Consider the following 11,639-nt stretch of genomic DNA (forward strand, 5'->3'; position numbering starts at 1 on the left):
TAGAGACAAATTCTCTATAATCATTCCCAGCAGGCCAGAGCTAGTTTCAGGCCTGTTAGATGTCACCTGTTGTTCACTGAGCCAAACATCTATACCGGGCCTGCTGCTCCCCCTACTCTTCCTGTGCCTATAGCTTTGATCAATAACTCTGCGGCCACCCGTCAGCCATCACTGCATCAGAGAGGGGCCCATTGTCATCTAATTACAGACCTACGAGTCTCTATGACTGAGCCAGTGCCTGGGTGAGTCTGATTAAAAGTCAGCTGGCACATGCTTCGGCTCTACCGGCTCTTTCAACTGGAACCAACAGCTTGGAGACACAGCGCAGCCAAACAAAGCTTTCTTCAGCCTGAAACTTTAAACGCTATCAGCGCTGGCGTCTCTCTCAGATGGGGGTTCACAGGAGTCAGAAGGAAGCGTGGTCGAGCATCTCATTTGGGATGAAATTGCGAGCACCTGCGACATCTGAGTAGGCTGAATCACACATGAGCTCATCTTCACGGCGAGAGCAGCGGAACAGCAGGACAATAGCCTCATCATCATCTGAGTCGGTGAGGAGCCAAGGCCATTGTCTGTCTTGACGGAGGTGAAGGATGGTAAACACAATAGGAATCTCAAGAGCTTTACCGGGCACGTGTGCATGTGCTTTCGGGTCCATCTGTATGTACAGTAATGTATATACCACCACCCCCTCCCTCCAGTGATAGCAGAGATCAGTTGAGTTTTATTTGATTTTGCAAGACCACAGCAAAATCAGTTCAAGATGGCGACCAAGCCTTTAGTCTGCATTGACTCCACAGTAAACCTGGACTGGTGGACGTAGGAGGACTATTGCTTGGGGGAACACTCACAGGAAGCACCTTCTGCTTTATCATCTTTCCTGCTGTTTTCGCTGGCAGCGCCTGCTCTCTCTGTCCTCCTCGCTAATCTCCATGGCCGGCGCGACCTGCACGCCATCCCGGGCCCCACTCACACATACAGCCACCTTCTTCCCAGGCCACTCTACACACAGAATATCGCAATTTGTTTAAAAAGCAGATCAGATAAGAGACGAATGATGTGGTATGTTGAAAAAAGGGCAATCACATTCGACCCTGTTCAGCTGCTAGATAATAAAAGCTTCATCTATATGTTATTGCTCCTTGTAGCTCCTAAATGAAGAGGGTGAACTCAACGAAGCATCCCTGACTCACTCATCTGTTCATGTGTGTCGCAGTGATTAATAAAGAGCGCTTTCCTCTCATCTGCAGCAGTCATGTTCTTACATCTATCATGACGGAGGGCCCCGGAGCAGATGTAGGTCTGGGGTTGAGTTTAGGTGACAACAGCACACACATGCAGTCGAAGCCACAGCGAGATTTATGTTAAGGCAACATGAGTTCATATTAGCACATGGACGAAACCTCAGATGAAGATCCAGCTCCAGATGTCTTCTTATGTGGCTTCCCTGACTCCAGTTGTATAGAAGCTATGTTGTGCTGTGAGGAGGAGGTTCATTTTCAGTGCAGTGAAGTTCAAACGTCGCTGATGTAGTGCGATGAAAAGTCTCGACTTTGTTCTGTACAATAACTTGAGATAATGAATGTGAATATGGAGCTACAAAGATAAACGTGAATTAAATTAAAATTGTTTTTAACTACCAGACAGGAATTACTGTATCAAAGGGTAATCAAACATAAGTGCAGAGAGTTTCATTGATTGGATAATGAGTCGTCACTCACCTATCAATTGTAAATTCCAGGAACGGGTGAGGACCCAAATGTTAACCTCTATAAAACAGATTCTGCATTTGAATATGATAAAGTATTAATGTTTGTGTTTCGTGTGGACAAACGTAAAACATGTGTGACAAAAGAAACTAGATGGACTGTTGACAGTGTACAGTGAACAGAAGACGGCGTCTTGGCCTGAACATCCACTGTCTACACCGGAAGCCCCAAAATATTGGCAGATATAGTTCGGCACTGGTCCGTTTCTGCCAACCCGCACCCACAAAGCACCGTACCAGATCCGACTCGTTACTGTCTCTATGCCTGGACCTTTTAACATATGACCCGTGACCCGATCCGTTACCTATGATTAAACACACTTGCCAACCTGTTGTTCCATTTTGGTGGCTGAGTTGTGTTCTTGAAAACGTATCTGAATTGTCACACAAAGTCGCTGAGAACGTATTAACCACTGGCTATTTCTGTCTTTATGTGTGGTCCATTTTGATGTACTAGCCAGTTAGGTGTCGGTATAGTGACAGTTATTTGAGTAGAAGGACAGATTCCACGAAGAGTCATTAGTGTGACTTACAAGTAGGTGAACAGGTCGACAGTCAGGAAGGCAGTGGCATCTAAAAACACAAGGTGAGGTAAAAAGCAAAACTTGATGAATGAATCACAAAGGAAGTGACAAGACAAACTGAACAAAGTGAGACACAAACAAACTAAACACACAAAGTCAACAAGACACAAGTGAAGCTAATGAAGGCGGCGCTGGTAGCCACAGAGGAGGGAAACCACACAAAGACAGGAAGTAAAGTGAGAGAGACACACAAGGAATGAAGATTCAAAATAAAACAGGAAATGATGAACTCAAAGTGTAAAGATGTAAATCCAAAAAACAAACACAAGCAAAGCATCAAGGTCAAACTCAATAAACACAATGAATCCAAAAATAAATAAAAGTCATTGAAACAAATCTGCGTCATTTGTGATGCAGCCTAATATATTTAGCTCTGCATGATTTGGTGCGAGTGTGGTTTTAGTTGGTATTAAATAGAAGAACTTTTTAGTGAATAAATTTGATGCTGAACTCATCGTCGGTTTCCTCCCTCTGAACCACCAGCTTGAGGGTACACTCATAATAACTGTGCTTATATTTAGAATTAGGTGTTTAAAGAGTAGGGAAATAGTAGGGAGCAGCTAAACCCTGTATGTCGTTATGAAAATAGGGAGTTGCCTTTACAGAGTTAATCAACAATCAATCTTTATGAATTATAATCTAGAATAATCCCACAATGTTTTGCCAACTTGATTCAGCCCTCTGGCTCGAACTGAAACCGGATGGAGAGGAAGGGGCTCTGTCCCCGCAGCTCTGCAGACACAACACCCTCTGTGCTGACACACGAGCTGCTGTTTCATCCCCACAGCTCATTGTAAATAACAGAAAAGCCAAGTGCAGAGCTCTTTTCTTGGGAAAAAAAGTCTGCTTTGTATTCCTCAGTGTGTATATTTACCCTGCTGGAGTACTGTACGCCCCTCTTCCTCACACTACTGGACTCCAGGGCCAGTTCTTTTAGAGGGGCCCCGTCTACACTGCTGAACATCAAATCTGCTGGCTCAGTTTTTGGCTCCTGCTCTGTAATGCTCAGGTTACACCTCATCTGGTCCACATAGCACTGTAGCCGCAAGGGGGTATCCTCATCTCCAATGTGGGAATATGTACTGTCTGATTTAGGAGGAACCAAAGAGTGGCTCCAATTACCCTGCAAATAGAACAACTTCTCTACATGGGGGGATCAGCCCCTGTTGATTCACTTTAATCAGTAAATCCACAATAAAGAGAATTCACAGTGAGTTAGATTACTTGAAAAAAGTGAGACTCTCCAGAAGTGCTGGCATGTCTGACCTCTGACTTATTTGAGGAAAAGTGGATTAAGACCATTTATCAACTAATTCCAGAAATCTCTGTCTATTTGTATATAGAGCATATATCTTGAGAACTGTTCATCTTATCAGCTTCACACTCGCTGTGTATATTGTTAGAGGCCCAAGGAAGAGCAGTGATGAATAACATTAAATATTCATAATATAATCATTATTTTGAATAGCATCTGTTAAAGGGAACACACTTAGAATATAATGAGCTTTGTTGATGACAGGGTATTGAGCTCCCCTGACACTGATCTAAATTATTCAGCAAGGGGGTTGAAACACACAAACACACACACACACACACACACACACACACACACACACACATCTCCTGTCCTGTCTCAGTGTATGGAGCAGTTTGCAGCCAAGAAGACACTTTTCGACTTGATAAATCAATTCAATGGTGTGTTGAAATTCAAGATTTTAATCTGTGTATTTGTATAGAATATAGAATAGAATAAAATAGAATAGAAAGGTCACAGGTCCTATATGACAACTCAACAAATATGCAGGTCCCATTTAGTAATAAAAAATACAATAAATAATGTAAAATATAACACAAAGATATATGCTAGAGTGCAACGGTGTTGGTGTCCCTTCACCAGAGTAAATGTTATAACTTTATATAATTGCTATAATGCTATACAGTACACGCGTTGGTGGGTATATGCACCAATCAAACTCATTCGTAATGGGGTTTGTTTTCTCATCCTCAAATATGTGTATCCATTATACAGTGAGGCACTTATCATGGCAGAGCACTTAAACCATCAAATACAAGTGTGTTTGTGTATGTTGATGGAGAACCGTCAGTCCAGCTGAGCGTTGACAGTAGGACTCATCAGAGGAGACTTTACTGCTACCACATCTCACAAAAACCCCAAACAATGACAGGAAGAGGGGAAGTCTTCAGGAGATGAGCCACACACAAACATCTTCAGGCGGGATTCTTTAGACTGGCGCTAAGTTTGGGGGTGGCGGTGGTGGGGGGGTCCATCCATTTCCTGTTTTTACCTCCCAGCTCAGCGGTGACGAGGGCCGGCATGTGCCAACACCCTTAATGACTAAAAACCTGTGAGCTGGCACTCACACAATCATTCAATTCACCATCATACCCAGAGTGGAAGTGGTGCAGACCACGCAGCCCTGAGTCTGCACATGTGTATTAGAGCAACAACATCATCTCATCATCATGAGCGGTGACCAGAAATGATGCCAATGACCGTGAGTCTCCAGCTACAAACACAATGGTTTATTAAGAGCCTGCTAACACAGAGGACATCCTCCCCATATGGCTGAGGGAGCCTGGCTCCAGCACTAATCTGCTCCCACTGTTTATAAAATAAACAGGCCCCCGAACGCTAACCGACGGGCTGCCCAGTTCCCCCCCCCCCCCCCCCCCCCCCCCCCCCCTTCTGCGCCCTCTTCACTGCATCTGGCTGACCTTTGACCCGGACTGTTTGAACTGCGCTTCCTGTCCAGTGCGATGTGAGTATGGCACACTGGCAAAATCTGCACCGTAGGCATTTTTCTTGCAACGGAAGAGGGGATTACCAACACATCCCCATGGAGGTGGCACATGTGGCAGCCCGCCATTCACACACATGAACACATCAGGGTTGCAACTTAGAACATCCGTGTTAATGTAGAAAAGGAGGTTCAATACCCAGATGGCGTGCTATAAAAGTGCAAATATATACAGATAAGGCTCCATTTAGTGGTGCAATGTTACTCCTGATTACAAAATCTGTGCCACTTAAGGGCAACAGCATTACCTTCTCAAAACAAGGCTGTTTTCACACAGACATCCCCACCAGACACCCCCACCCCTTCTCTCCTGGAGCCCTGAGCCTGCTAGGACTGCCGGGGGTGGAATGAGACGAGATAAGCCCAATGGTCGGCCTCCATCAACACATGAGACTTGCCAAAGTGAGTAGAGTTACAGACAGACAGGCCCTCCTCTGGGGCTCAGTGGGAGTGGGAGCGGGGCTGGGACAGGGGGGTGCTCAGACATGGGAGGCTGCTAATCTGCCCCTAGCCAGCCTGCTGATGCCCACCATCTGTGTCTGTAACTCATCACCCAACCGGCCAGGAGCCTCGGCAGGAGCACACACATGTAAACAAACAGCCGTGGAGAAAGCCATTTAACAGCTTATTCTACCTGGCTCTGTTAATTACTGATTATCAGTGCCACCCCCCCCCCCCCCCCCCCCAAAAAAAGCAGTGGACAGGGGCCACGCAGCAGAGAGAAGTGAGAGGGGATAATGGTTAATGGTGAATGGTCTGTGTTTATATAGCGCTTTTCTAGTCTTGATGACCACTCAAAGCACTTTACAGTACAGTTTGTTTGCCACTCACCCATTCACACACACACATTCATACAGTGCACCTGTGGGCAGCACTGTGAATTGGGACCAAGAAACTTCAGGATGTGTCAAACAAATCTGCAAAATAGCTCCATCAGTGCACAAGACGTTAAAGAACATACTGACAGCTTGGATGGCCTCCAGCAGGGAAAGGAAGACGAACTCACGTCAACAGAGCTCAGGTGAAATGTGGCTGCAGCTTATGCTCCATTTGCTTGACAAGATTTTCGCAGTCATAATTGTGCATGCCTCTGGCTCCACTGAGCCAGGGGATGTAGGAGGTCAAGAGGTCAGGAGGATGGGTGCAGGGGGGTGTGTGGAGCGAGGGGGGGGGGGGGGGGGGGGGGGGGGGGGGGGGCACGCGATTAAATGAAAAGCCCAAAAGTCCCCAAGGAGCCTGAACAGCCACACAGGTGTGCAGCACTTACCCCCATGTAACCCCCACACGCCCATCGTTCAGAGCGGAGATGTCCTGTAGGCGAAGCAGCAAGCAGGTGATTAGCGGACTCAATTACTATGCCTCACTTACCTTTTTATCATTCACCCGCATGTTGGAAACTCACTTTACAGAGGCTGCCTTGTTGTTTTGAGAGATTTAAAACCCCTAAAACCTGAGACTGGCTGCGGTTTGTGAATATTTTATAAACATTAGCTGAGGGACTGTGTGAAAAATAAGGTGGGGGGTGGGGGGTGGGGGCGTCAGACTAGAGGGAAGGTTATCTTTCATTTCTTTGAGCTTAAGGAAGAGCGGTTTCAAAGAATCTTTATCTTTTATTTCCATTACCAAAACGTACAATTTATTTCATCATGTACAATAAATACCGTCTTTATAAATTGATCATTTTAGAGTGAAGGCCCCTCAGTTTGTGCTGAGTGGTAATAACTGTTCATTTATTAGCTCTTGGTTTAAAAATAAAGAGCCAATGACTGAGATTTCATCACATGAACACATGTTGGCGGAAATTAAGAGGGGGGGGGGGGGGGGGTGGTGTAATTGAGACATGGTAAAACTTTTGGTTTCATGTCAAGCCGAGCCCAAAAGGAAATGTTTACACACACATGTTTATGTATGTAATCAACATCCCTATTGTGTCCACAGTTTTATTTGATCTCACTTTATGTTAATGGCGAGTCATCCTCTACTGTTTAAACAATCTGTACTCTATTTGCTATGTGGTTTGTTACACTGATTTGTTGCATGAGAAAAATAAATATTGTAATTACCGAAAAACAATAAAAATAAATTAAGATCAATGAACCAAATGTACTGTGTGTTATTGTAGCACTGTGTTACATTGAGGGTCCAAACTAAATTCTTATAACCTCGAGAAAGGAAGGTCTTGCTTTTTAAAAAACATTTTTTAAGATAAACATGTGGTTGAGCCCCCCCTCCCTGCACCCCTGATAATTTTCATGTCGTCCTTCAGGCAGGGCGGCCCGTCCACCGGGAGTAGCCGGAATGAGAAGAGTGATGACATTTAAAGTACTTTGCTAAATGCACCCAGGAGAAATTTTGGGGTGTTATTCTATGTTAAATGTACCTGCTAAGTATTTGCCTTACATGTAGTCATGTGTAAGAGCCCGAATGGAGGCAGGAATCGCACAATGGAAACAACATAGGTGCCAAGACTCCATTTTCCAAGATACACAGAGCCTTCTTTAACCCATGATGGAGTAGCTGAGCGATACAGGCACGGGTCCAGATTTAAAACATTAGCAGGCTTTAGTAACGTAATTTAACAGTCGTCTGTGTTTATGGTGGTCACAAATATCTCACAGGAGCCAGGGGATGGAGGATATTTACAAAGCTATGTCTGGAAATAGAGCTGTTATGTTTCCATCCAACTGACTGTGCATGCTACGCCGCAAAAATAAAGGACTGGTATAGACAATCTGGTTTAAAGGTCTGCGTATGGAAAGGAAGCCTGAGAGGGGAAAAGTGAGAGCTTCTCCTTTGGCGTAAGAGGGTCCGTTAGAAAGAACAACACACGGGCGATTCAATTATCCACCCTGACCCTCTCACAGGGATCCCCCTCTTAATGTCTCCCGCACAAAGACTAATGTTTTCCCTCGGTGCAATAAATACGTTTTTTATTCCCACTGCCACGGAGAGTTCACCTGCACAGACGATCACAATGTCTGCCCTCATATTTGTTACCGCCGCCTTTTAATTTGACCTGAGCCAACCTGTCATGCTCCATCAAACGTGGGAATCGGATACCTCAGGAACACAGGCGCCTTTGCTTTGCCTTAACACATTGAGCCTGGGAGCAGAAAGAGAGTCGCCCGCATCACATGAATCAAGCACTGTGACAGGGGTCCGTTGGGTCCGGGATCACACGGAGGATCACAAGTCTCCCCTTTTACCGCTCGCTCTCCCGTCTCTTGCTAGCTGGGGACGAGAGAGAGGCGGGATGGCCCTCTAAAGGCGTATATTTCCGTTGATGAAGAGATAAATCAGATCATTTCTGGAGTTAGGAAGGGAGCACAGAGGGAGCCTTCTTGGTCGTGGCCCTTTGAGATGTAAATGGAACGGTGGCACTGAAAGAGGGCCAGGTGTCCGATGCAAAGAGGGAAAGCGTGACGGTGCATGCATTCCTCAGGGACCTAGAGCATTAACTGTTGCTGTGCCTCATGTGGGCAAACATCAACAGATCCCGTAATGGTCCATAATGGCCTCGTGGAATGACATCACGGGTAAGTATGATTAATAGCTATTGACAGGTACTCCCTTTAAAGAAAGATACTGTATGAATCATGTCTATATGCACCTCGCCTCCCGAACGTCACACTGACAATTTACAAGGAATAAAATTGTGAGGACAATGACTGTTTCCACATTACCTTCAACTCAATGCCATCTCATTTGATCACAACACTGAGCTGCTGATGGCCAGAGGTCAACAGCTGCAGCTCACGCCTTGCTGGACGATTGGAAACGAGTTAGCGGGCTTACTGAGGTCATCAAGGTAGCAATTTAAGATGAACTCTTTAAAGCCTGAGGCATAAAACTTCAAGTAGCCCCACACCTCAAGGTGGAGAAAAGAGGTCAAACAGCAAATTAAGAAAATAGTAGTTAACTGTCATTAGTCTAAACGAGGAGAGGGAGCAGGAATTGTCTTCTCTCTGATCAAGTTGATAAGAAAAGCCTCAGAGGAGACAAGTCAAATGTGTAATGAATGGATTCACTCCTACAGGATGCTCAGACACAGACACCAGGCCACTGACCCCCACTTAATAAGATACTGTACCATAGAGTCTGATCTGAGATGATAGATTTTGGTCATTATACAGTGGTATCGGAGATTCTGAGAAAGTTAAGTTTTATACATTTTCTCTGCCACATATTGTGGTTCCCTTCCTGGGTCCTTTGCAAGAGGTTATAATATAGAGTATGGTCAGATTGGACATTAGTGACGCACTAGACCTGGGCATGCTGGGTAGCTGCTGGTACACACACACAGATGTAATTTTAAAGGAGCTGTCATGTTATATTAAAGAGGCATATTTATTAAATGAAATGCAAAAGTATAATGAATGTCTTTGTAACGATTGCAGCACATTGTTAAACATATGCAGTAGAAAATGGAAATGAAAACATCATTGGAAACCTTTGACCTTTTCTTCCAGGTTGGGAACCACTGCTTCATTTCAAAGTGATGACTCTGGTGCGCCATCTGCTGGAGAATATGAGACATTGCATTGAAAAGCTCAGACAACATAATGCTACTCTGAATACAAAAAAAGAAACACAACGGAAATGCTGCAAGTTTGCTTTAAATAAAACTTTATTTGTAAAAGTTAAACTCACAATGATGCGAACTGCGTCATGGTTGTCAAACGTCTTTCATCACCTTAATGAGAACGGTAAAATACCAGTCTGGAGAAAAGTTTTTTCAGAGGCAGGAGTTACCCATTTATTCCAGATGAATGAACATTTCCCCCAATAGTGTTACAAATAAGGATGTAAAATATATTGTCTGAGACTGCAACTGAATTAAAGTTTCTCTTAAATGCTCGATAAAATATGGGATCAAATGTTGAAAAATAGATTTCATTACAAAACAAATTGTTATTTTACATGTCATATCTACAGAAAAAGCATTAAATTAAAATAAAACATATGTAAAGTGTGAAATACAAGCAACTAAAAAACTATTGCATATAGACAAGTGACTGCTCGAACATGTGTTATTCTTTTAAACCCCACTGGTTTGTTTATAACTGACCTATACATGCACTTTTTAAAGCAGAATTGTATTTATTAAGTATACACACAAACACATCCCACATATGTACTTGTGCTTGTCAGGACTCCCTTTCTCATTTATCATTGTGATGAAAGTTACAAGACAAAAGAGCCTAACAACCCATGCTCATCTCCCAATTTCCCAAAGATATGAGGGCTCTCAGGCAAGAAATACCCCAGTAAATCTTGAAATCTCTAAATGATCCCTTGTCTGTGCTAATGGAATAAGTCTGGTCACAGGAAGCGGTCAAAGATCGTCTCAAAATAACAGTCTTGATTTGCTTTGGAAATTCTAGCAAAAAAATATTTAAAAACAGAAATAAACCCAACAAACTAGACATAAAGATCTGCTTGGCCCCAAATGGATACTTGAGCTACGTCAAGTGCACTAATCTGCACTAACTCACTGCCCCGGCTGTGACAGGAAACAAAGACAAACACATACACTACACAGATTAAAATTTGGCAAGAGACATTTGTTAGACGATTGGCTTGTAACAAGGCAGACATGTAGGACACGATGAGGAATGTGTGCTCCTCTCTGCTGCCCAGGCAACATGAATTACTGCTGATTTAAAGTGGCTAGATGTGCCTGGCACACGGATATACAGAGATTAACTGTGTCTATTAAACAGACTCTGAAACACTTGAGAGCACAACTTAATGTTCACACTGTTCTTTAAATAATAGTGCTTTGTAGAGGAAAACATGCATGAACTCAATGTGGGGTGAGGTCATGACTTGAAGAAGATCATTTTCAGCTGAAAAGTAAGAATATAAAACATGAAATGCAAGTTGTGAAAAAGTTCCCCTACTGGACAAGAAGAAATCCAACATCAATGTCAAACGTATATCTCCCAAACTGAGTGAATCCTAAAAGGAAGCCCATCCCTGCTCTGATCAGTTTTACTAACAGGTAAGAGGAAACCTTTTCAACACTGCCCTCTAGTGTACAAAACCCCTCATGAAACATATTGGCTAAAGTAGTTTGAAAGATGAAAAGAGTTTGTGTCCACTGCTGCACAATATTAGCATAGACTGTACATAAAGATGGACACATGACAGCTCCCCAAGGTGAAGCGAAAGCATCTTGATAGCCACCTGGTGGCTGGCTGTAGTAAAGGTCATAAACCCTACCTACTCCATGTTAGTGGATGGGATACAAGTTCTCATTTTCCAGTAAGTTTGGTTTTTATGAAGTATTTGATGCTATAAAAATGAGGTGAAATGTCATGAATGACAGGTCAGACTGACATGCAATTGGTCGCCTGTATTGGCGAGACCTTGCTACCACGGCTCGCTACTGTGCAGACTCTAGCTTCAAATGTGCAAGAGGGCAGCCTTAGTATCTGAGATATTTTGGCTTCATTTATGGATGAT

This window comes from Hippoglossus hippoglossus, chromosome 9 (assembly GCF_009819705.1).
Source record: "Hippoglossus hippoglossus isolate fHipHip1 chromosome 9, fHipHip1.pri, whole genome shotgun sequence".
In the NCBI taxonomy this organism is placed as follows: Eukaryota; Metazoa; Chordata; class Actinopteri; order Pleuronectiformes; family Pleuronectidae; genus Hippoglossus; species Hippoglossus hippoglossus.